General features: G+C 44.3%; 1 protein-coding gene, 1 long non-coding RNA gene and 1 pseudogene across 2 annotated transcripts in view; 1 reads left to right on the forward strand and 2 right to left on the reverse strand.

The window, feature by feature from the left end:
- SND1 (staphylococcal nuclease and tudor domain containing 1) overlaps positions 1-26750 on the forward strand; it is a 379862-nt gene that overhangs the window by 57588 nt on the left and 295524 nt on the right. The gene's annotated exons all lie outside the window — the stretch shown is intronic.
- On the reverse strand, positions 4732-25688 carry LOC116664794. The gene is made up of 3 exons (XR_004321241.1): positions 25561-25688; positions 13639-13644; positions 4732-4742 (listed from the first exon to the last, which is right to left on the reverse strand). It is a non-coding gene; the product is annotated as an uncharacterized LOC116664794 (long non-coding RNA).
- Positions 24882-25665, reverse strand: LOC102504508 (annotated as a pseudogene).

The raw sequence follows: 26750 nt of genomic DNA on the forward strand, positions 1-26750 counted from the left end.
GGGGAGCCTTGGGATAGGGAACGGTTGGCCACTGTGGGTGGTACGTGTGGTATGATGCCCGTGTGGTACAAAATACAGGCAGGGCCAGATCGTGCATGTTCTGTGAATATTTCAGGATATTCATGAAAAGAGAATATGGGCCATATGATGAACTGCATGTAATTTTGTCTGACTGGAACAGAGGGTAGTTAATGCCAGGGACTAGTAAGAAATGGGTTTGGGAGTTAGACAGGGGCCATGTGTTGGAACCACGTGTGCCATGCTTTTTAGATTTTTGCCTTGAAGAATTATGAACGAGGGACCGCACGTTTGGATATGAGTGTGCTTGTGTTTGTGGCTTGCATTTATAAAACATGAAAGCACTTGGCATTATAAGAGAGAATCATGCTAGATGAAAACTGATCTGCAGCCCGGAGTTGTGGTTTTGTTTTTGGTAAACCTCACCTGAGCAATGCCCTGGGGGTGAAGGGTGTGAGGACTGAGAGCTTGTGGATGTCGCTCTAGCAGTCCCTCGTGCTGGAGGAGTCAGAGTTCTTGCCTTTCTAGTTAAAGAATTCCCCCTGTAACAATTACAGTAAGTGGAGATTCTGCTCTGTGCTTATCTGAAAGTTACCAGAGATTGATAGTATGGGTGTGGGAATAAAAATCACCCAGGAATCCCAGTGAGGCTGTAACTATAGGTATGTAATGACTAGGCAAAAGGGGTCCCTTTGGAGTGTTTGGTTTCCCTGATGTTCTTTACTGTTTACCAGCATTTCTTATGCTACAAGGGGAGTTAAGTCAAGTATTCAAGGCATGGATTTGGAGCCAGAATCTCTGTTAGCCCACATTGCACCCTTGGGCAAGTTAGAGAAGGCTGCCCCTTCATGTCAGGGTGCGTGGCTTGGAAAGTAGAATAGAGGCTGAATTTCAGCTCCCACTCTCCCTCTATACCCTTGGCCATGTGCCCTTGTGCAAGGCACTGTGTGTACAGGAATGTGTGGCTGTCCTAGTTAGAACGAGGCTGATAGAATCTCCAAAGGAAACGCTGAGGGTGTGTTTCGGGAATTGGGGAATGGTCTTGTAGTTGCAGCAGCAAAGGATGCTTGACAACTGTTTGGAGATAATGGATGGATGGACCGTGGAGGACAATGAATGAAACCCTCAGGAGATTGTCTTCTCTCCCAATTTTTCTCGGTAGGGGGGTGGGGGTGGTTATTGGCTTTGAAATGGAGACAAAGATGACCTGGCAGGTTTTGGAGTGCTAAACAAAAGAACAGAGTCGGAGAAGCTGCAGGCTAAGGAACTGGAGGAGTAGATGAAGAGGAAAGTCTTTGCACGAGCTTCCTCAAGGGCAGGCAGATGGCATGCAGTGAGTCCTGCTGTGGGTAGGCCTCCCTACAAGCTCCCAGATGATGACCCAGTGGGGCTTGCCCTTCAGGTAAGAGCTGTGGAGAGGGGTCTTTTAATGTTCATCTTACCCATATCCTAAAAACTCCGGTAACATGACATCAACTAATATAGATCTGAGACATATATATTGTCAAAGATAGTAGGGCAAATTGAAATTTCCTTTTTTTTAAAATTATATACAGAGACAAATTGATTTCTATTAAATGATACATGAAGGCAAGGAGATTGTTCCCAAGGCTCACTGTGCACTTCACTCCCCCTGCTTTGGGTATTTTCTAATTGTAGCTGGAGGAAGGACTCTGGACAAAACTGCGTGGTCAGAAAAGCTGTTTTCATTCCAGGCAGCTCCTTTCCAGTACTTGGGAATTTGTGCGTTGCCTCTGCTCCCAGATTTTGGTTAGAGCTTGATTTGTTGGTAGAATGAGCGACAGAGTTAAAAGCAAGAGTGTGTAGTATTTCCCTGAGAAGGATTACAATCGGATGTCTGATGCTACTGAGTGTGTTTCTGTGGCACCGTACCTTTGGATTATTCAGGGTGAACCCAGTGTCGGCTTTTTGGAGCTGTAGCTCCTTCAGGCTTAGATGCATTTTGGACACCGATGTGTGGTGCTCCTGTGGACCGAAGGTGTATCAGGGTTTCTCTACAGGTGTAGTCTGTTTTATCCAGTTGTTTGCCACAAAAATACAAGTCTTGGGGAAAGGCTATGGGTTTTCTGAGCTACTGCCTTAAAGGAGACAACACATTGTGCGATCTCAGGACATCGTGGAGAGCTTTTGACTTTGATCTGAAACTGGAACTAGTGCTCTATTGCCCAGGGCTGCTGCTGCGGGCTTTGTGTTACACTTGGAGTGTTAATGATAAAGAAAATACAGCCCTTGGGCATCTGATGAAGGGGCTGACTTACTCCCCGCTGAAGTCCGCTCAAGCGGTGCTAGTATAGTGGGCGAAGAGGTACAGAGCTGAAATTCACCTGGAAAACAGGTATGTAGTTTACCCAACCCCCAGGTCTAAACTGTAGACAGTTTGCTTTCAGATGCAGGGCCGTTTTCCTCAAACTCCTTTCCTTAGCTTGCCTGCCTATTGCTCACACACAGACTCCGGAAAGTGTGGAACCCCTTCTCCTTAGCTGTCATCCATAGTTCTGTGCTTTCAACTTGTATTGGTTGCCGTCACCCTGTCTTTCCCTTCTCCCTGTCTTTCCCTTCTCCCACTGAAGTTACCACAGAAATACTCTTTCACACAGCAGGGCCTCTTAGTGTTCAGACCTGGGCACTGTAAGGTCAGTTTTGTTAAAGCTGCAGTCAGTCCTTGCTGCCTATTTGGGGGGGTTGTTTCCCAGGCCCGACCCCACTGGGTCTCCTTCGTAGGCAGGTGATGGGAAACAGCTTCAGGTAGGCACATTATTAGTGATGCTTGAGGGCGTTTTCTCAGAGGCAAGGCAGTTTCAGGGGGCTAATAACTCCATTTGGTGTGCAAGACCCCAGAGTGCCTTGCCATTTGGACACAATTAAAAGTGGTTCTTGGCCTAATCCCTGCAGTTGAGATTTCTGAAAGCAAGATGACTGGTCCTCTGGACCCTAAAGCAGTTGATGCTGCCACTGAGATGTGAACCAACAGAAAGCTGTGGGGCTGCGGTCCCTAAGTGTAATGGGGCAAACCAATAAACCCACTGACTGTGATCTTGCGCGTGTGACTGGGAGCATAAGGTAAATAGCAAATTGGAGAGGGACTCCAGCCTGGTATTGAGGACCTTGGAGAAAAGCAAAAGCTCTTTGGAATGGATATAGCGTTTCACCGGTTTCCAGTGGAGAGATTTGGGGACTGCAGCAATGTGATCAAAAGACGTAGAATGTGTCAGAGCGTCGGCAGAGGCATTCCGTCCCGGTTTCAGATTTGTTTTGATCTGGGCGTTTTTGAGAAGAACACTAGAAAATTCTTTGTTAAAGGACTGAAAAAAATTATTATTAGGAGGCGATGGCTTGGTCTTAGCTCATCTATTTAAGATTCCAGGATGTATATATCCTGTTATTTTTAAAAGATTGATATCTGTTGCTCAGCTGGAGAGGTCATGAGGGGAGGAGAGGTGGCAGGCCTCCTTGAGGTGAGGTCAAGACATTTTCATATCTGAATTGATCCAGACTGCCCCCAAAATGTATGTTCCACTGATCTTTATGAGTGAATTACAACCTAGAGAAGACAGCAAGTGTCTATCTATTTCTCCTTGATTTACTTTCTTCTTTCTATTACAAATTATATTTTCATCTGTTTCCTTTAGTTAATGCATCCCCATCCCCATGATCTTGCCTGGACCCTACAAGTAATCTTTGTGGCATTTTAACAGCCTCCTAGTGGGCCTTGCTGGTTGATCCTTCCCCGAACCATGTGCATTTATGTCTTTCAGTCCATCTCGTTCTTCTCTCTTCATTTAATCATCACTATTCCACAGTTCTGTATTGTCAATTTATCTAAATCTTCCTTGTGCTAGTGTCTGTATTTCTTGCCTCTCTTCAGTCCTGTGAGCTGCGGTAATTTTCTGTTGTTTGCAGAGTTGACAGCACCATCATATTTGCTGTCCTGTGACCATTCAGCATAGCTGCTGTGCTGAGGTAGCCCCCTTTCTTGCTCTGGTTCTTGAAAGCCTCTTTTGGCCAGAGATTTCCATATACACTGTCTCCCTTCTCTGGATCGTCTTGTCCTGTATTTTTGATGTCCAGGCCTGCTTTCCATTGTGAAGCCTAAACTCCACTGATGGTGGAAATGGTACAGGTTTCTCAGCTTCCTATACCTTCTGTTTCAGAAGCTGGCAGAGTGCTGTGACTACTGTAGGCATTTAATAAATGTGTAAATCAGTGCTGTGCTGAGGCTCAAGACTTACTCTGTACACTACTTTTGAGTGGCATCATTTTTAGTGCCTCCCAGTCCATCGCCAATCTCCTTGACTGCTTCTGAGAGCCATTGCAACTTAAGGCAGTGTATTGGTGTCAAACGGCCCCAGGAGGGAGTTTTTGCAGTCTGTTTTTTTCCTACTTCCTAATTGGATTGCTTGTTTTGATGGTCGGGTCACACATGGCTTAGTTTTCTGTAGGCACTTCCTCTTGCCCCCACCTCATTTCAGTTGAGTTGGGTTCAATCGCCGTTGGGTTGACGAGCCCTGCCTCTCTCTGAGCAGTGGTTTCCCTCATAATGGTATTCTTAGCGTGGTACAGATTGGGTTCAGTCCACCAGAGGGGTTAATTTCAGGATTTTAAGTGCTTTTGCTGATCGGTCCCCGACTGACTTTTTTTTTTTGAACACTTCTACTTGTTTTCAGGCTTTTCCAAATACCCTTCTTTCATAGTAGTTCAGATGTCTTGATTCATTGGAGTGTTTAGGTGCATGGTTTTCCCGAGGGCTATGTATTTTTTAACTGTTGTCGACCTTGTTGGTTGTCAGATTATTTCTTTGCTCGGAACTAATTTTAAAATCAATTAGGGAAGCTTTCCCTTCATCTTTCTCTCTTTATTTATGAGATACTGATTGCAGAGCTACCTACACTGTGTTGAGATAAATTACTTTTTTTTTTTTTTTTTGCATAACATTTATATTCAAGGCAAGTTTAGTGCAGTCATCCAGTGCCTTACACTTCTGCCAGGGCTGTAGGTTGCATTCCTTGGTGGACTAATTAGCTTTGTGCTAGGGAAATTTTGTTCCATTCGAAAAAACCAAACATGTTATGTCCCTCATGTATTAGAGGCACTATGGACTCGGGAAATAATTTTTATTGGTAACATGTTTATAATTTTAGGAAGTGAGTCTCAGACCCTGACCAGTATGTGCATGTTGTGCTCACGAGATGGGACTTCAGTCTGGATGGAAGACTGTGGATGAAGCAGCATCAGGTCATGTCACTGCTTCGGAAAGTGCTTTTCAGAACTGAGACTGGAAGGGGAAGCTGAAGGACACAGATGCTTGCTTTTTTTCCTAGCAAATGACAGGCCTATTGCTTAGGCATATTTTTGATGTCACTTTTCATTTCAGCCCTCCTTTGAAATCCACGGCGAGTTTATGGTTGTTCACATCATATAGGCCTTCATCTCACCGGCGAGTGTGATTGAGTCTGTTTCGGGCTGCAGATGCCTTTGCCGGGTTCAGGGCTGTGCTGGTGGCCACCTTGGTGTCTTGTTCTTTCACAGAGGGCTCTCTGTTCAGTCTGGCTGTGAAGGCTTTATGGAGACTATGTGCTTTACCTTTTCACTTCTCTACTGGAAGCCAGTGGCTGCACTCTCCTTCATTCTTGTCTCACTATATTGGGTTCTTCGTGAGGCCAAGCAGAAACATCCCCTCTGCGTGGGCATCTGCTGTTCATCGGTCCCAGAATTTGGTTCCTTCTGCTGTCCTGCGGATTCTGGATAACCCACATGAGGGATACCTGTAGTTTCTACAGTTTCTAGTTTCTGCTTTAAAATCCGTACCCTGTCTCCACCCCCAGCGCTTCCTTACGCTATATGATTTTTTTCCCCCCGGGTCAGTAGATTTCTCATTTCTTCAGATCTGTTGCCAGCTCACTCCCTGGCCCATAGTTGATACGCACATGTTTGTTGTATAATGTCTCATTTCATTCTCATCCGCTCTCTTTGTTCATAATCTGGGAGCGGGAGATGGGCAGAACATGCTGACACTTGACTTTCTGAGTCTGCTGCTGTACCCTTCCTAGGACCTTTTCCTCATCATTACTGGAGAGGCTGGTAGGAGGGTTTGAAGTTTTTTTTTTTTTTAAATGTGCTGCCGTCTTTTGTAAGGTGGTCTGGAATTAGGAGAAAGCCGCATTCTTACTCATGTAGAGCTGCCTTTAGCATCTGCTTATCCAGCTGGAGGGACTTGTTTTAGAAACCTTGCCAGGCAGAAGCTGTAGGTGGATGTCTACGGAGGGGCTGCTGATATGCCACGTGTCGCCTGCCCAGGGTTCCCTCCTGCTCCCTCAGGCTCTGGTGGGAGCTGGTCCCTACGGATGGGGGTGCAGACTCTAGGGTACCACCCACGCTAGTCTTATTGGAGCCTCTTTCCCCTTTAACCTCTGAGTGCAGCCACTGTGAGGGAGCGCCCCGTGTTCTGCATGGGAGTTGGCAGACAGCTCCATTTGCTGGTTTTGGCCACTGGGACAGCCAGGATTATTAGGCCAGCTTGTACTTTAAAGAGGAGGAAGACTTGACATCACTCAAAGCAGCTTATTTTACTTATTTCTTACTTCTTTTAAAGTGGAAAGAAGTTATCCCAGCACTTTGCTATTCCTTTCAGAGTGTATTAAATTAACAGCTCAGTGTTTTCTCAGGAAAACATTCAGGTTCCTCCCTGTCCTTTGAGCCAGGCTCTGTCTCACCTCTGCAGATGGTTCTGTGGGGCCCAATGCCTCCTCGCTCTTAAAGCCTTTGGCTCTATCTCTCACCCTCTTCTAATCTTCTTCTCTTGGAGGAGTGACTGGTTCTTTCAGTCTAGAGGACTCCTGTTTGCATACCAAGTTATGGTTATTCTGGAGGTGCTTAGATGCCATGATATCTATGTTTCGAAAAGTGTGAGCTTCTCAATTGAGAAACCATTAGGCAGCTTCCATTGGTAACTCCATTTGGGCCCCTTGTTATTATTAGAGATCCATAAAATCTCACAGGTAGAGAATAATCATCAGGGCTCTGTTAGAGAGAGATGCCTCCGTCCTAAAAGATACAGATTAGTCTCAGGGTCCCTGCTGTAGTAAATGGGACTTGACAAACGGAAAAAATTCAGTGCAATAAAATCCTACAGCCTTTCATCTCTCACCCTCATCACCCAGCAAGAAATGAATTCCGAGGGCAGAAGCTGATAGTGTTTAATATCTCTGTCTTGGACTGTAATTGAATGTGCTCAAGTGGGAACCTGCTCTCTCCCTGCTCCTGTGCCCGCCCCCAGGTGGTTGCTCTGGAGACTTGTGGTCTATCATCCCCGCCCCTTGTTTCTGCAGGTATCCAGATGGTAAGATTACAGATTGGTGCTTCTGCGGCTTTAGTTTTCCTTTGGGTTTTTTCCTAGTTACCTCTCCCGCCCCCACTGTGGCTCCTCCCATTCCCCTCTCCCACCCTCCCTCTGGGAGTGCAGAGAGGGAGTTTGTAACCTTAGATTTGAATGTTGAAGTCACTCCCAGCACATGCAGTTCAGTCGTTCTGTTACATTTTACAAAGGAGCTCGTGACTTTTCCCTGTATCCCCCTCATCTTTAAGTGTTGCTCTGAAACTCTCTCTGCTGTGTTTTAGATGCTGCATGAGCCCACAAATGAATCCTCATTTCAGCTTAACAGAGTTGAGGTCCACTGTCGCCCTTAAGCCTCCTTGCTCTAGGTTCAGCCAGAAGGAGCGGGTGGCATCTTTAACCTGAATTCACTACTTAAAACATTAACAACCAAACTGGCCTGCTCTCATTTGCTTGGATAACCACATTTAAGCTGCTTATTAAATGCAGTTTTAGCTTCTAGAAGACTACATTGGCACAGGTTTAAGCCAGGCCAATATCCCTCTGCTCCCAGAATTTATGTAATTCATGTCTTCATTGGTCAAGTCTCTAAATCTATAGCTGATAGATACTGGTTCGAAGAAGGTGCCTGATTGCAGTCGAGCCTTTGTCTTTAAATGAGTGTTTGAGCCTGTGCAGCGAGCTTGCGGTGGGGCTGAGTTTTCTTCCTTCTGGCTTCCTTGTGTTAAACAGTTATTCATGATACTTGTTAAAGAACAATAAGGCACACTTGATTCAGCACAACTGTGGTGGGTGTAGGGACTACTGCAGTGGGGTTTTGCAGTGGTAGAGAGAGATTGGTCTCGGAATACAATAAGGAAAGGTGGAGGCTTTTATTTAAGGAGCAGGGTGGGGCTTGGGGAAGGAGGAGGATGTGGAACCCAGTCAGATATCCAGGGGGATCAGATATCAAGGGTGGGGAAATCTGGCTAAAGTTGGATTCTTGGTAAAATTGGACAAAGCAGAGAGGAGCATAGTGCCTTAAAGTCAGGGCCTAGTTGAGAAGAGAGTTGAGAGGAACCTGAATCCTGGTCAGGTTTGGTTAAGGAAGGACTCTTTTGTCACTTCTGATGTCGGATTTCAACCTCGGTGTTTGTAAGTACAGGTAGAAGGTTGCAAAATTCTGATTCTTCAGAGGCTGTGTGGTTTACTTCCATGGTGCCTGTGGGAGGAAGCGGGCCTCAGACAATTGTAGCTTCAAGCTCCGTTTCCAAATTGCTTTCCTGCTCCCTCTTTCATTGCTGTCTTCACCTTTCCCTCTCCCTAGCCGAGTCCTCGTTATCATCGTCTCTGGTGATGGTCAGGAGCAATAAGAGGTAGCAGAGACCTAAGAAGTTAGTTTCATTTCCCTTTTTCTCCTTTCCCCTTAAGTCCACATTGACTCTGATTGTGTCTTTTCTGCTCAATTATGACCTCCTGCCATGGTTAATTCAAGGACACAAGCCCTGTCTGTTAGTAGAAGTAACTGAGCTTAATGCAGCGGGAGACTTGAGGGTGTAAAACCTAAGGAAGCAGTTTTTGACTCTCCCACCTTCATACCCTAAAGAGTTGTGGTGATGCTGAAGGGCCTTGAAGTTCAGAAGGGCCTTGGGAGCAGGGACTCATTGCTGCTTCTGGCTTCTGTTTAACCTCGGAACGTCTCTTCCACCTCTGCCTGCTTCCCTGCTAGGAAAATGATGTTCATAGGTGTGGTTCCAAGGTATCCCCGGATGGGAGGTTCTACTAGGGCAAATCATTTGATTGTTAACTGTTAGATTCACTGCAAACATGGCTGCCAACGTTATTGCTTCTCATTTGCTGCAAATGAGCTCTGGCCTTCTGGGTTTGCATAGGACTGCTCCGAGGACAAAGATTAACTGGATCTCTCTTGATGCCTTATCTTTCCATTGAAGAGCTGACTTGCAGTGTGAATGGAAGTCTGCCACGGCCCTTCTCTTCCCAGTCTCCCTTCCTTCCCCCTCCTTCCAAGCCTTAGCTCAGAGGCAAAGTTGTATGCTCTGTTGGCACTCACGTGAAGTCAGGCTTTAACCCCAAGGTAGAGGCAGGTCAGTTTTTCTTACAGTTTAGTGTGGAAGCTACTTGTATGAGAATTTCTGTGGTTGGAGTCTGGACTGTGCATTTTTCATAATTACCACGTGTTCCTTAAGACTAGTGTTCTAGATTGTTGCTTCTAGCAGTGGAAAAATGGGGGTTGACTAAGGCTGTCTGTCCAGGTTTTGGCTTCTGACAGTACCATTTTTCTTCCTGAAGCCAGACTTGGATGCAGTAATAATATCTCTGCTGTTTCCTGGATGAGCTTTTCTCCCCCTAGGTCTCAGAGCCGACTGTGAACCAGACGTATCCGTTCTCAGCTTAGAACATCTCCCGGGGATTCCAGTGAAAGGAGATGTAAGAGTTCCGCTAGAAGAAATCTGTCTGCTTCAGAGAACAGAGCTCTCTAGGGAACAGGGGAGTTTCTTAGGGTTTATGACATACTATTGGAGCCGATGTTTGGTTGAGATGGGGCCTGTTAACGGTTTCTGGGTGAGCGTCAGGATAAAAGTGAAAAGGTTTATGAAGTGGAGCCTTGTTAGAGCTGGGTTCACACCTCATGTGCCGTTATATTAACTGAACTTGTAAGGCGGAGGAAAGAGGGCAGGATAAAGGATGTGCTTGCCTTCGGCACGTGCAGGCAGCCCTCAGACGGATGGAGGAAAATACCAGTGTTGCGTGGCACATGCAGAGGCATCAGGAGCTTGATCACACAGTTCAGGACCCTGAGTAGCAAGATCCTAAAGAGCCTTCCAAATCCTGACAGGCGCACAAAAGTATATCATGCATCTTTAGTGTCAGATGCTGACGACTCTTTGAAGCCTGAGGAGGAGGAAACTTGGTCCTTTTTTAAGATCTTAAAGAAGGTCTTCTGCTCAGCTCAGCTCAGCTCTGAGCTTCACAGGCTGAGAAATGCTGTCTTTCAGGCTGGTTCATCGATTTATGCTAAAGGAACTCATAGAGATGTGACTTGAAAGTCAGTTTGTGGATGTTTTGGTTTGTGATATGAAGTCCAACTGCCAAATAGACCAGAAGGAACCTTCTAATGGGCCACGTGTTCTCTTTCTTCTGGAGGAAGTCTGCTTATTTACAGGCTTGGAGTGCAGGGGGTTGCTGGATACTGGGGAAGGCTCAGGTGCATGGGATGTCTGCGTGGCCCAGGCAGAGTGCGAGGTGCTGGGTGTGTGCTAGCTCCACCCCCATCCCTGAGATAGATGAGGAAGCAGAGGCTTGGGAGATCTGATAACTCACTCAAGGCTCCTTCTCTGGTAAGCGAAGCAACCAGGATTCTAACTGAGATCTGTCTTACTCGTCGTCACATGTGCCCCATGGACTTTCACATTGGCTGGGCAGGGTGGTGACCCTCTCCCTTACACTGGGTGGACTTGTCTCCAAGCTCTTTTTTCTCAGAAGTTTTGCCAGCTACCAGAAGCTGCAGCTCATTTTCTCTGTAACAAAGGCATTGTTCTTATCTTTACAAATTAAAAATATTCCCCGCAACTATTTTGGAGGCATCATAATTGATACCAAGAGAGATTTGAATTTATGTTTCTAATGGGTGTTTAATGTCAGAAAAGTGGGTGAACTGTACCTCCTTAGTATTTTTGTCTCCTGTAAGATGTTTTCCAGGCCAACTCTATGAAGGGATTGGATTTTCCCTTTTTAATAAAGAGTCTCAATGCTGGTCATCTTTGTATGGGTTTCTGAGCCCTCTGAGCACCTGCTTCTAGGTACTTCATTATGCGTTTAATTTTCATTCAGTATTTTCATAAAGTAACCCCATCAGATAGCTTGAGCTTCTGATTTCATCTTTGCATACATTCTCTACCATAGACATTTTCCTCCTTGTTATGAATGAGGCATTCATCTTATAAATTGTGGGGAAATTTTTAGAGAAGTAAATATAAATTGCTTATATCTCACCATCCAGGGGCAACATCCCCACTGTTAATACCTCATGGCCTCCTCGCCTGCTTCTCTGCGTTTATGTTTTGTAATCAAGCATTTCCCTTGGCCTCCCAATAATTTTCTAAAACGTGATTTTTAATGGCTGTGCAATTTTAAAGACTATGGATGTGACATGATTTACTTTGCCACTTTCCACCGATTTTTGTGTATATAAATTATTATTTCCCATCTTTACAATTATTAATCCTCATTCTTAGAAGATTTGCCTGAAGTAGACAGTGGGAGAAGGTCCATTCAGATCTGAGGCATCTCTCGGGCCAGTTGTGCTGTGTGTACTCCAGTGTAGGAAATTCACACCGCAGACACGTGTTCCCAAAGGGGCTGGTATTTAGCCCCGCTGACAGTAGACTCTCTAATCACCTAATTCCTATCTGTTTGTGTTATTTAGAAGCAGGCTGTGATCCAGGCCCTTTGTGTTTTGTTGCCAGGATGGCTCCCTCCCCCCAACAGCTGAACTCGCTGCTTCTGAAATAAAGGGTAGGATAGATGCTAAATCTTCTCCTGGGGACCACTGCTCTTTTCTGTGGCCCTGGCTGGGGTATAGTGAGACACTTTGATGGGAACACAAGAGCTCCCCTGGCAGCTCTCTGAGTACGTCTGCAGTATTTATTGGTTTCGTCCCATGTGCTGCTCCGTCCGTGACTTCCATGGTGCATGCTTCTGCGAGTATCTGCACAATTACGTTGCGGATTATTACACTGCGCCCTATTGTGAGAAAAACTATTACCCCCAAGTAAGTAGGTAGAAAAGCAGTTACATTTAACTAAAATACAACAGCATTGGTGACGGGTAGATATTAAAATCACGATTGCTAATTTAAAGCAATGTTACTAATGCCCCCATCTTGACGAGGATGGTGCCCATTCAAGGTTGGCAGGAAATGAGACAAACCGGGTTCTCTGCGCAGCTGGGCTGTCTCTGTGTGTAAAACTGGCAACAGAGTCTTGTTTGATCTCAGGAAGTCACCACTTCTGGTGTGGTGTTGACAGAGAGTTAAGGCTCAAATCGTTGAGGCAATAAGCTACAGTCAGCATCTCAAATACACTTCCAGACAAAACGGGAGCCATTGACATGCAGCCACAGGTGTACAGTGTACTCTGTGATCCGTGTCACTCAGCAGCTGAACTATTTTGTTCTTACTTGGCCAAAAACTCTGGTTTGGTGCCTTGGGGAGCATAGAGCATATTATGTGGGGACTCAGAAGTTACCACAACTCTTTGCATGGTTAACATCTGTATGGGATAATTAGAAGGCACTGTCACATCCTCTAAATTGTTCAAATGCACAGTTGTGCATTCTTTGCTTTTGTGTGTGTAGTGTTTTTTTGAAGGTCAGTACTTGCTGTTGGCAAGTCATTACCCTCCCCTACATCCCAAGACTGGCACATTGCTTACTCCTGGGGATCCTCTTAGTCACCGGCAGTATAGTTGTGGTCACACTGAAAGCTGTTTCTGTAGGGATCAGCTGCTTATCTGGGAGAACTCCATCAGCAGGAAGTGAGTTTTGACTCCAAATTGAAAGTTGCATCTGTTTGCTGTTTTTTAAACTTGGGTCTTTTTCATATCTCTATCCTTTGGAGATGACCATCTCTTCAGATAAACATGGTCAGGGAACACAGGAGACCAGGGGAGGATAGAGGGATAAGAGCTCAATTACTAGAGTGTCAGGAGGTGTCCTTTATTCCACCTCCCACCCCTGCACCCACACCCTCACCCCTGCACCCCCCCCCCCCACTCCCTGTTCCCTCTGGCCCCGGAGAACTAGCTGTAAGAGCCAGTAGAAGATTTCCAGGGTTTGTTGTGTCTGATGCACAAGGAAGTGTGAGTTAAGATATTTTAATTTGTGCACAGGTGTATAGCTTGGAGTGACATTGGCTCCCTCTGGTTTGATTCTAATGAAGCTGAGTGGTGGGTTTGTGCTGAAATGTGTTTGCGATTTCAGGAAGGGAAAGAACAGGCAGGGCTGGTTATCATTTTGTGATACTGTGTATGGGTCCCTCCCTGTGGGTCTGAAGAAGAAATTAGTGTCTTGGTCATTTGAAAAAGTAATTTTAGCTCATAGACTCCCTGTCACACTTGAGTAACTTTTGGAAAGTGTAATATTTTACCCAAACCCCTTTAAATGTTAGGTACTCTTTCTGTATTCCCTTTACTGTCCTTTTAACTGATTAGCGAAATATTTATGTGAACCCAGAAGGCTGATTTATTTATTTTATTGTCTTTTTTAATAACGTGCTTCTCCCAGTGCTGGGTGCTTTCTGAGGCCCAGACAGCCGCCATGATTTCTTCGGTAATAATCATCTGCCCTCCCCTGGCCTGCATCCTCGGGGGACTGCTTTTCGTGTTCCTGGACTTAATGAAGCCTCTAGCTGTCCTCCCACTGGGTGGGTGGTAATAAATCCACCCCAAATGCCCCCACCAAGGGCCAGTAACTCAATGAGGGTATATAGCTGATCAGTGAGTAGGACTCAGCGTCCTGACCCCCCAGATCCCAGAACGACCATGGAAGAGATGGAGAAAGAAAATGCCACATATCACATTGGACTTGGACCTCTTGCTCTGGGAGCTTTTCTTGTCCTAGGTCTGAGGGTTTCTGTTATAGTTAATTTCCTGGCCAGGGCACTCCAGAAGTTCTTTTTTCTTTTTAACTTTTTTTAGGGGGGTAATTATGTTTGTTTATTATTATTTTTTAATGGAGGTACTGGGGATTGAACCCAGGACTTCTTGCATGCTAAGCACTGCACTCTACCACTATGCCCTACCCCTGGAAATCGTTAAGCACCTGCCTCTGCCTGGATAATTGGGCAATTGCTGATGAGGATGGTCTTGGAGATGTTGCTCTGGAAATAGATTACAGATCTTGGGTTCCAAGTCTAAAATCATGATGGTAGAAGATTGGTCAGAAGAGAGCCTCTGAGTGGGGAGACACCCTTCATACAATGCCTGCCTGCTCCCCAGCCCCCTACCCCAGCCCATATTGGCCAATGTAAAGCACTTACACAGCTTTCTCTGTAAGTGAGCCTGTGCTCAGGTTACTCCCCATAATTAAATTCTCATTGTTGCCTGGAAGCACAGATCTTAGGTGTTAAGATTCAAGCCCAAACCGGTTTCTGTAATCACTCCGGTTCTAAGGGTAACTAGCTGCATTTGTTTGTAATGGACACAGGCCTGGCTGTGCCTGTGGTTGGGGAGACTGGGGTGGGAGTGGGTGGGTGTCTTTTATTCATCGATCATCTTTTGAATGCAAAAGGCTACCAAAAGAAGGCAGCAGCTTGGGTATTTTTTTTAAACATTTATGTCTTACGTGTTGATTTGGAATCGTAGAATGAAAAGCACACACAACTTGGAACGCAGTAAAAGATTAATGAGAAACAAAGCCATGAACTCATCAGTGTCTCAACTCCACTAAATTACAGCCCTAAAGAATCACAGTAACTCATCTGTGTGTCAGGGAACAGAACCGATTAGCGCCTGCTTCGGGTCTGACTCCGCAGCAACAGGGCTCCATCAGCAGAGCAATGCAGAGTGGAAATGTTAAGTGTCAATGCTTTGAATGCAGAGGTTCTCGGCCCTTGACTGCACATCAGAATCACCTAGGGATCTCTTAAAAACCATCTGTGCCCCAGGTCTACTGAATTAGAATTTCAAAGTGTGGGTCCCAGATGGCTCCCCCCACCCCCTCCTTCCTCAAAGCTCTTCAGATGCTTCTGATGTGCAGCTAGGGTTGAGAATCACCTTTTTTGTGTGTCCTGGATGGCTGTGGTGGAGATGGGAGTGGGATTGATTCTGGGTGGGGTCTTAAGATTAAAAGTGATGGCATCTAAGTCAAAATCATGTATATATAAATCTTGATAAGCTTGCCTTAAGAATTGTCTGAAATAGTCGTAGGTTTTTAAACTTTGGGGAATTTTCAGTTATTCTGTAACAAAGATGTCATAGCCACTCATTTCTTTAAAGAGGACTTTTTTTCCTTTCTAGAAAGCTCTTTCCTTATAAAGCATTATTGCATACCATATTTCCTCTGGAGGTAGGGAGAGAAAATCATTATCATACTTATGATATTGTGACTTATAGTAAACATATCTTTGGTCTTTGTTCTTGTTTGTGGCACAGAGCTCTTAAAGCCCCCAGAATTTTCTAAGTGATGAGAGCTATAAAGGTGGTTTTTGTTATGTTAATAAGGTGACTGGGCTTCACCTGCAGATGGGGGTTGGTTGCCAAGAGAAGCAAGCTTGTGATAGGAGAATCGGAACTTTCAGTCCCACCCCCTGGCTTCAGGGGAAGGGGAGGAGCCACTGGAGGTCAAACCAATTGCCAGTGTCTGGTGATTTAATCAACCGTGCTTATTTAAGGAGGCTTCCATAAAAACCCAAAGGATTGGGTTTGGAGAGCTTCCAGGTTGGTGAACGCTGGAGATTTCAGGAGCCTTGTGCGTGTTTGGAGAGGACATAGAAGTTCTCTGACCTCTCCTCATACCTTGCTCTGCGAATCCCTTCCAACTGGCTGTTCTTGAGTTGTATCCTTTTAAAATAAACTGGTGATCTAGTAAGTAATATATTTCTCTGAGTTCTGTGAGCCGCTCCAGCAGGTTAATCAAACCGAAGGAGGAGATTGTTGGTTGTTTATAGCCGTTTGGTAAGAAGCACGGATGACAATCTTGACTTGTGATTGGCATCTGGAAGGTGGGGGGGGGTGCAGTCTTGGAGGACTTTGCCCTTAACCAGTGGGATCTGACACTAGGTAGTGTCAGAATTGAGTTAAATTGGTACGGCACCCAGCTGGTGTCAGAGAATTGCTTGGTGCTGTGGGGACACTCCCTTCCCCCGCATATTAGAATTGGTACACAAAGTAGTGTCTGGCTTTTTGTCCTCTGATCTGGGCCAGTAGTTGCCTTAAAAGCTGTAATGTGGCCTGATTTATGAAACTTACCTGGGAAACTTTAATTCTTCTTTAGGAATGCCAGCAATTTTTCAGCTACTTGGGTGGGTATTTCATCCCAGAATTGACTTGTCCTGTGTATAACTAACTTTCTCAGGAAATTAAAATGACTCTCAAAGGTTGAATGTGGTTTTGTTACCGACCTGGGTCCTTGGACTCTTAAATCAATAGAAATTGATAAGAGGCCAGATGAGAAATTCAGGCAAGGCTTGGTTGGGGCTGCAGCACGAGGGAAACAGATACCCTTGCTTGCTCCCCAAGGCAGGGCCAAGCTGGTTCCTTAAATGGGGTGACAGTAGGGGTGGGTTGGGCAGGAGGCCTAGCTTAGGTGGTCTGTCCATCTGCTTGGTGGTGCTCTGTGCAGGAATCACACCCAGTACCCTGCTTTTGCACCTCAGAAATGGCTGTTGGTTTGTGGCCTTTTTGTCTCTTACTGTTCATAATCCCCCAACTGTGCGTTCATGCAGTTATTTTTAGTCCCTTACAGTTTCTTTGTATTCTGTTGCTCCAGGAAGCGTCTGTCCAGATACAGGCTCTCTGGTAGAGGTTCCAGCTCCCAGCCTATCTCTCTTTTTTTTTTTTTTTTTTTAAAGACTTCCTCTTTCACAAGATGGCTCCTTGAAATGCCCCTTTCCATTCGCCTTTTACCTGTTCATTTGTTCTCTGTTTTTAACATTGTTAGGACATTACCTGAAAATTACCTGTGGAACTTGAAAACAAAAAACAAAAAACAAAAAAAAAGCCCAGGAGTTGACCAGAACAACTAATCAGTCTCCGGGAACGGAGCGCAGGCCTTGTTGCACCACAGGTGATCCTAATTCTCAAACAGGATTGCATACCGCTGTGTTTTACTGTTGCTCCGTGATGTGCTTCTTGTCCGGCACTTCCTCTCTCTTCACTTGTTAACATTTCCTTCAGCTGTGTATCTGTTACGGCCCTTACAAAAGGTGTAATGTTTCTCTTCTGCGAGTGACTTGAAAAGTCCCTCTTATTAGAATGGAGCACAGTAGATTTCTCTACTCTTGAACTTTGCTTCTAATAAGTGCTAACAATGGGTACTAACTTAGTGTTCTTTTGGGGGACGTCAGACCACTTTAAAAGCCTTATATTTAATTCCCACAATGTTTCCCTTGAGTCAGGTAAGGGATTCCTTCTTATTACATCTAATACCCTGAAATTGCTGGGCTCTACTGTCTTGTTCTCAGCGTGAGTGCTGCCCCTCTGGAGTTGGACAGGTTCCCAGGACGCCTTTCTGGTAATTGAGCCGGAAGACTCACCATCTAGCTCTTCTTTACCTGGAAGATAAGTCCTCTAGGGACTTGAGAAAGGTATTCTTTGTAATCTAGGTGAAGAGATCTACTTGATAGGCAGCTGGTGGCCAGATGTGGGTAGCCTGAGACGAAGGATGTCACAGTGTTAGGGTTAGTGTGTGAAAGTGGGCGTGAAAGCTGACCCCAGGCGGAACCAGTGAGACCAGAGGACGCTGTGTGCCTCCATGATGTCTTTGGCAGATGTTTAAATTGCATCAAATTAAAGGGTATTTCTCATTCTCCACTCTGGTGTCACCAAAGGGCTGAATTAGTGTCATTTTCAGCAGCTCTGAGCTTCTGGAACTGTCACTCTCCCTGAGGGTCACTAGGGGTAGTAACTCAGCAGTCCGCATTCTGAAGAGGCAAGAAACTTCCTTGGAGGACTCTTTGGAGCGTTTTCATTCCAGTTCAACTGAACCATACTCATCTTTGTTGCGATGCTTTTTTTTTTTTTAAACCCATAGTAATAAGTTAATGTTAACTCCCTGTTTGTTGTACTTAAAAGAGTGGAAGGTATTGGGGGGGGGCGGCGGCAAGCGCCATGTACCACTTTTTGTATGACAGTGCTCCGCAAAGCACGCATCATAGAAGTGTCTTCAGTGTCTAGTCACTCTATTGCAGTACGGTTCTTCAGGTGGTTACTTGGTCCTTACTCTGAACAGTGTATTGTGTTGGGAATGATGAGGAATACAAAGCTATGAAAATGAAGTCTCCAGTGTCAGAAATTCAGTCTGGTAATGGAAATAACTCAAGCACATGTTAAACAAGCACATGCTACGTGCCGGAAGGGATGCAACCCAGGTGCTGCGGGGACTCAGAGGACAGAGAGATCACGTTTGACTTGTTCTTTACACTTGGATTCTGGTCGTCTTCCTGCTTTGTACCTCTCATGAGGTAGAAACCCAAACACAGGCCTGTCTCTGGGCATGGTTGTGGAGGTAACACATGTCACACTCCCCACCCTCAAATTTTATTTTCACTCCAGGGATTTCCATCTCTTTTAAACCCTTTGGTCAAATCCAGTGTTGCATGACCCAGCCTCATATCCAAACAGCTGTTTAACTTTCCTCTTGGGGAAAAGGAAGATGATTGACATGAAAGATTGGTGTGGAGCTTGATACAAGGGATGGCACTGAATTGTACGCTGGTCCAAAGCCCGCGAACTTGCAAGGCGTTGGTCATTCGTTGCATGTTTTCCATTTGGAGAGGTGCCCTTGCAGTGCCCAGGAGTCTTAAGTCTGTAAGGCAGTTTCCCTTGAAGCTCTGCTTTTTACCTAGACATTCTGTGAAGGCCACTCCTCAGGCAGCCAGCTCTCGTCCTCTTGCTGAATGTCAGCAAGCATTTACTGTCACTACTCCGATGCCAGGGAGGAAGGTGATGTTTTTACTTTCTAGCAAAATAGCCCCTGGCCTTTTGGTAGCTCCACATTGAAAGGTCAGCACCCTCTCTCTCCTTCTCTTGTCTGCTCTGTCCTCACTGTCATCTTTCTAACCTGTCCCTTCTAGACGCTGTTTTTTGTAAAAAGCCATATTTTAAAGAGAATGGATTCAGAAAGTCGCAAGGTTCTTGTATTGACCGTGAGCTTGCGATGGTCACTTTCGTCCTCAGGAGGAAGTTGATAATTTATGATTTCTGGCTCTTGGAAGAAAGTAGTGTTGATTTTCTTCTTCTTCTTTTTTTTTTTTTTTTTGATAACTTTAACCATATATATGGCCTGTCATTCTTATACTGTTTTATAGCTTGAGCAGATTGTAACTTTGAGTAGTTTCTTACTGAAATGGGCCAAAGCAGTCATGGTGGTTTGAGTGGTAGGCGTCTCACTTGCAGTTGAGACTCCGTCTCGTTTACCAGGCCTTGCACCTGTTTTATCAACAGGCATGTAAATTGCGTGGGGATACAAATATTTTTCAAATGTGTAATGATGCTGGTTCTAATGAAGAACTTAGAGTTGCCCTAAAAACCCCTTTTAATTTAAGTTTGTATGTGGTATTTTTTAATGATGGTAGATTATAATCTTTCATGCTGGTGATTAAGTTGTAAGTTTAGTCAAACATCTGTTTATTTAGCAAAGTGATCATGAATATTCTCTTTGCAATTACCACTGATTTAAGGAAGATCTATATTTATAATTAATAGATATTGAAGGTGTGCTAAATATACTTAGGCTTAGGCTTCTGTTCTTTCCTATTTCCTCCGTGTTCTTGTATTTCATTTTGTTCTTTCTGGTGACCTTAGATGTTCTGCTTGCTTCCCTTTGTGTATTGAAATTATGATATTTTAAAAAATCAGTGTACTGTATGATGAAACCCTCATTTGCTAAATAAATCAGTTTTTATTCTGCATGACCAGGGTAGAGGTGTTGCACGTACGGTGAACACGAAGTAAATGTTACTGCCTGGCAGGGCACTCTTGCCTGTTGGTCTGTCCTGCACAAGAAACATTGTGAAACCGGTCCCTGGGGTTCCTGTGTGAGTATGTAAATGATGATGTGCCCACTCCCCCTCAGCTGTCCCATGTTTTCCCTCAAAGCAATCACCTGTGTGATCATCTCTTCTCCTTTTTCTGTGTTCAAGAAAATAATTTTGTCAGATGATGGCTTTTAATCTTGGTCTCCTTCCTGTAAATTAAGAAATATAGATGCAGAAAGGGAAATGATTTCTAAAGAGTGCCAAATAGAGAGTGGGAAGAGAGTATTTGGAGAGATAATAAATACTCTTGTTTATTTAGGAAAAAAACAAAAACAAAAACCTCCCTCTGACTGCTTCAAGTACATTCTAAGATGACCCCCAGTGCAACTGATTTTTCTCTAAGTGCTGTCTCATTTGCATCTTGTCTCGTTTTTAAGTGTAGTCCCTGAGAAGGATTTCTGTTTTTAAATTTATATTACATTCATAACCTGATATTTAGGGAGATTAATTCTAAGAACTATAGAAAAATAGCACTGTTAATCCGTTAAACACCCTTGATAAGTAGAAAGATACTCATGGGAAGAGGTGCTCACTCAACTGTGTGAAGATTTGGGAGAAGGATGGAAACAGGGGACTTAATTTGTCCTGTAGATCTGGCTACCTTTTTTTTTTTTTTTTTTTTTTTTTTAAATAGTAGAAGCTATAAGGATGTTGCTGTGTCTTATTTTCAGAATTTTACTACTTTGTTATCAGACTCTTCCCTGTTGTATGCCTTTTGTAGCGGGCCACCAGCGATCTGTAACCATGCGGTGACATACCTTTTTAGCACAAGGGTAAATCAGTTCAGATTAGATGCCTTTGACTCTCTCTCAGGTTATGATTGATGCACACTTTCTGTTCCCCTTCCAAGGGGTCCCACAAACTTACCCAAAAAAGTGACTTTTATCTTCTTTTGTGTACTGAGCAGCTCCATCATAGACACAGTTAAGTCTGCGATAACCTTTTCAACTCATGAAACCTATATAGTCTGATAAAATGTTGGTGATCAGTGATGGTCCTGGGTGACCTGAGCCACTGAAGGGTCTGAATGTTTGAGGGAGGCATCGGGCTGGGGGGGTCTGCATCAGAGCCCCCACCTTGAGCTCCTGTCTGTTGGGCCTCCTAAGTGTTGAGACGACTTCGAGGCTGTCTGGGTGTGCTGCTCACTCACCTACCCAGGAGGCCACAGTTGTGCGCACCCCTGACAGCTGATGCTGTTTTTACGCATACGCACCCGTAGGCAGATAGTGGGGAGCACCTGCAGGGAATGGTCATGGTAGAGAATGATGCGTTTTTTGAAATCCCTTTTTTGTTTCACAGCACAGTCGCTGCCTGCCATTGTAATGCATTGCAATTTTAGAAATAATGTAAAAAAAAAATGTATAGCTTCGGTCAGACCATTGTCTTAAAAACAGAAGCAGTCAGAGGTCTTCATTTCCTTACACTTCTCATTCAGCTCTTTCTTGCCCCCTGAACTAGCTGTTGGGCCCTCGTGGTCTAACGTTCATTTCCATAACAGTTCATTTCCATAACAACCAATTGTTGGGCCTCAACTATAGGGATTGTGATTTGAGGTGGGAGGAAATAGCAGGAACCAATGAATGCTTAAATGAGAAATCTGTTTGTAATGTCACAGACTCATCAGATGAGGGCATGAGAGATGGGAAGGAAGAATGCAAACACAGATATCCTGCTGGTGGAGGGGAAGTCTCCCCCCCTTCCTAATTTTCTGCGCCTTATTTTATTGAGACATGCTTCCGATTGCCCTGTGCGGCTGGCCTTTTCTTACTGTTCCTTGCATCCTGTGAACATTCATCCTTTGAGTGTGGTGGTGTTTTAGGCTAGACAACTGATGTCTGGCTTTTGGTAGTACAGAAGTACCTATTTATACCCTGAGCTTATGTGGCTGTATTGATGTCCAGTCCCTCTTCCCTCAGTCCAGAGCAACGACTGGCCACTTTGAGCCGCTGATCAGTGAGTTGCAGAAATGGCTAACAAAGGCTGCTAACGTTCAATCTTAGCAGTGTACTTTCTTGTGCTGTATCCTTTGCAAGCACATTTTGTTCTGTGTTTTCTTCGGCATTAAAATAACTTTAAAAAAACTTGTGTCAGGTTAATTTAATAAACACTTTATGAATGCCTTTGCGTTCAGTACACATAAGGTGTCTTTTGATTGTGTATGTGGAGGGTGTACTTTGGGTGGCAGAGTTCATAGAGAAATGAAGGGAAAATGTGATTTCTAGGATTGTTTTCCAGGTTGGCTAAGTTCTTCAAAGTGACAGACATCTCTGTTCATTTGAAAAGTATAGACATGTTGGTGAGTCCTATCATTAAATGACTTGTCCAGGGCCCTGAATCTTGTGCCTTGGCTATAAGTAGCCCATGTGGCTGTAGGAAGGACTCTTATGTGTAGGATTGGATTGCCCATGGCCATTCCTGTCCTTGTCTCTCGGAAGGATCATGGACTTAAAATAATTTTGGCTTCTGGTTTTTGCTCATACAGAATACAACACATGTACTAATATGGCCAGTTACCATAATGCATTCCAGGCTTGCAGGGTATTCCAAGGAATTGGCATTGAGGGTTGAGGGACGTTTCTGTGAGAATGCATTCTCTGGAGAGGAGTGGTTTCTCTGGCTACAGTCACGGAGGGAAATTGGAGTCAGAGAATTCACAAACTTGATGTTCGGCCTGGAAGATCCTTTAGAAAAAAAACTTTCTTCCAACTGACACCAGTTATCAAAGCCTGGTTGACATATTTGACGATACTGAACATCAGTGGTTTGAGGAAACAGCTCTTGCTTGTGTAGGCCCACAGCAGAGTGTTTTCTCACAAGGACTAATTGTTTAGGACACGGCACTGTAATAATTTTTTGCAGTGCTTTAGCTAAAGGCGACTCATGCCTTTCCATTATCAATGTCACCACATTGTATTGTCACTTGGGCTTTCTTTCTTTGCCTTTTATTTGACTAATGTAGGAAGAAAGTATTGTAGACAACAGGGGAGAACAGTGTATCTTGATGATTGTAGAATTACCACATTTTTATATGATGGTGCCCCAGATGCGGTTACTTTACCCCCTGCTCACCCCTTTCTATGAGTGTTGTATTGCTTTGGATTAGGAAACATCTTGGTCTTTTATGTTTCTTATATGTTTGGTTATCAATTGCCTGAGTCAGTGTTGTGCTAGCCTGTTCCTCTGACCTTGTTTCTAGCTAATTGGAGACATAAGCTTGTGTGAAAACAGGATATTGAAGGGCGTATCTGACACTCGTGAGAGCCATTCCATCTTGGCTGACTCTGCCTGTGATTCTTCCGCTGATTTGGCTTGGTCTCCTGTATCTTCATGTTGTAACATCTTGTCTCTTGCATTCTGACTCCATGCAGACCGACCATAACACTTGGTAACACATGATTGCTCTGACTAGGTCTTTGCATCTGTGCCTTGGGAGCCGAGCTTGTACACATGGCAGCACACTTCCAGAGCACTGCCACCCACCTTTGGGTACTCTGGACCATAACTACACCAGCCAGGTGTATGTATTCTGCTGGTTATTGTCTGAATTTGTAGCCATGAAGTCTTTTAACCCTCTGACATATGGTGAAAGTAATCTCAAAATAAGTTGACAAGTTTTCAAAAGATACCCTAATCATATATGTGAGAATTAAGCCTAGGAACCTGGTGAGACTAGAAAAGGATTTAAATATGTCTTCCTCTAAATTATCTCATTGAGCAACAAGCTTAAACACAGTTTTAAAAACAAGTGTCTTATAAAACATTTGTACTTCAGTAGACAATAAATATAAGACTATGAATTTGTTACAAATTGCTGTAGTTGTTAAGAGCAAGAGAATGTTTCAGAATGGGGTGGAAAAGATCGGCTTAATAGAAATGGCATTTTAAGACTAGAAGGGTAGGTGTGTGAAAGGTGCAAGGTGTATGTAGGTGCTGGGAGTAAAAAGTTTTTCTAGATCTGTGGCCCCCAGTTCATGAAAGCACATGGGAATCATGGAGGAGCTTTAAGAAATAAAAAAAAAAACGAACAAATACAAAGAGCAACAATGACAAACTGTCTGGTATAACACCCCTCACAGTTAAACTGAAATAGGGATGGGGCTATATAGTCATGGATGTGGTATATCTAAAAAGTCCCCCTGTTGATTCAAGTGTCCAGGTAGCCTTAAGAAGATAAACCTGCAGAAGATTTCTTAGCCAACACTGGAGGGTCCTGAAAGCTACACTAAGGGTTGTTTTGGCCTTATTCTGTGGGCTGAGAAGCCTGTGAAAATTTTTGAGCAGGTGTTTGTGATGGAGGAGAAGGGTAGGAATACTCATCTTGTGGCAGAGTGGTGATTAGGTGGGAGGGGAAAGCGATATGGTGGAGGCTCCATGGGGTATTAACGATGAGGTATGGGGAGTCTGAATTAGGCAGTGGACACAGGAGAGAAAAGGATGCAATGATGTTCACGCCAGGAAGAGTCAGCAAGGTTTGCTGATTGATTAAACCTGCGGAGGGAGTGGTTAAGTTACCCACATCAGTGGATATGAATTTGACAATAGAGATTCAAGGTTTTGATCGAGGGTGATGAGAGTTTATTTAAAATTATGTAGATCAATAGACATGGCGCTGGTTTGGGAGACTGGGTAACCACGAGAAGTTCAGCTTCAGACAAGTTGGCACAACCCACCAGTGGCAGCGTTCAAGTAGGAAGATGGAAGTAAGTGAGATGTAGCTAGACAGAACATGTGACAGCAAAATTTTTTTTTTTTTTTTGGATGTCTAATCTTACTTGTTACTCTTAGAACATCTCATTTTTGACTGGATTCAGACTTAGAGGTAGAAGCTCTCAGAGAGGACAGCTTCTGTCTCTGGGCAATTTGTTCCTGGCATTTTTCTTTAGCCTCCTTCATCCTCTTAGCCAACAGTTTAGCATATTCTGCAGCCTCTTCCTTGTTTTTCTTATTACACTGTTTCTTCAGAGCAATATGCCAACGTTTGTGTTACAGAACATGTAGGGTAACAAGACACTGAATGTTGGGAGCTTTGGTCCTAGGTTTCTTACCTTCTTTGTTGAGGGGCTTTCTCACAACATACTGGCGGACATCATCTTCTTTAGAGAGGCTGAAAACTTTGTGGGTTCTGCTAGCTCTTTTGGGCCCCAGGTGACAAGGCACAGTAGTATCAGTGAGTCCAGGAATATCGTTCTCCCCTTTTTTTTATGATAACCAAATTGAGAACACTCAGATTGGCACCCACAATACACCTCTGTACAGATTTGCGCTTTCTTTCTCCAGTCCTCCTTGGTCTGTAACAGGAGTTCCCCTTACTCAGTAGCAGGCGGACTCGACCATAGGTCAAGACACCCTGCTTCATGGGGAAACCTTGTTTGTCGTTCCCACCACTGATTCAGACCACATAACCCTTCCATTCTTCACCCAGAGCATCCGCAGCAACTTCTCTGGCTATGCGCTCCTCATAAAAGGTACGAAGTTTGCGTTCATCGTCCACTTCAATGAGTTTCTGGCAGCCGGTGGCCGGGAAAGAGATGTTCAGCTTCATTCTGAAGCAGCCGACTGCCTCCAAGGAGCTGCGAAAAAGGCGACAACAAAAGTTTTGATTCATCGGCATAGAAGTTTATTGTTAATCCAGCAAAGGATTGCACATACTGCAGATGGGTCAAAGAATACATTTCGAGAAGGCTTGAGGGTTGGGCTGTAGAGGACTTAGGGGCATTCAATGTGCTGGTTCCTGTGGATGGAAAGTTTTGAGAACTGGCCACTGGTGGGAGTGATGAGGAAGGTTAAGGAAACGTAGACCCACAAGTCCTTTGTCAGAAACCTTTAGGGTCAGATGTTTCTGAACTTGGAAGTTCTTGGATTTTGGGAAGGGTATATGGTCCAAGTATGGTATATTAATTACATACCACCCTTAGTGGGATTGTGGATAGCAGGCCCATAATTAAACACATTAATATGTTTGCAATGAAACGTATGTATCTTGACTCTAAGTGGGATAAAGACTTTAACATCACATCTGTTCAGGTGAGGTTTTGCAGCAAATTTAGATTAGGTTAAGTTTTACTAGCAAATGTGTAATGAAAACTACATTTTGGTTTTCAGAGCTTTTTATAAAGAGTTCACGATTGTAAATAGACCTGTACTTTGATGTTATTACTCTGCTAGAGAATTTTGACAGAGGACATTACCACCGCCATCTACCCTCTTTACCCACCAAACCAGAAATAAGCAGAAAGTAAAATGTAAGAAATCTCTGTGGACTCCATGCTTTTCTTCCCATCAAGTTAGTCTTCCTTCTAGGGTGTTTGTAATGGTAATTACGTTGGTGGTAGAATTTGTTTGGTTTACCAGTGACTAATGAAGCAGGCCATTCTAGATGCTTTATTGATGTTATGGAGGCCAACCTGAAGATTCAGACAACATCCACAAACAAGTCCATTTTAAGTTGTTGTTTTGGCAGCATTTTTTGTCAAAGCCTATTCAGTCTGTCCTCTGTTGCTGAGGGGAGCTAAACCTACCTAGACTTCAGGCTTTGGGTGGTCAGACATGGTTCAAAGGAAGCATTCTTTTGTGTGTGTGTGTGTGTGTGTGTGTGTGTTAAACAGCTTTCATCTCGGTCATTGTGGC

This window comes from Camelus ferus, chromosome 7 (assembly GCF_009834535.1).
Source record: "Camelus ferus isolate YT-003-E chromosome 7, BCGSAC_Cfer_1.0, whole genome shotgun sequence".
Taxonomy (NCBI): domain Eukaryota; kingdom Metazoa; phylum Chordata; class Mammalia; order Artiodactyla; family Camelidae; genus Camelus; species Camelus ferus.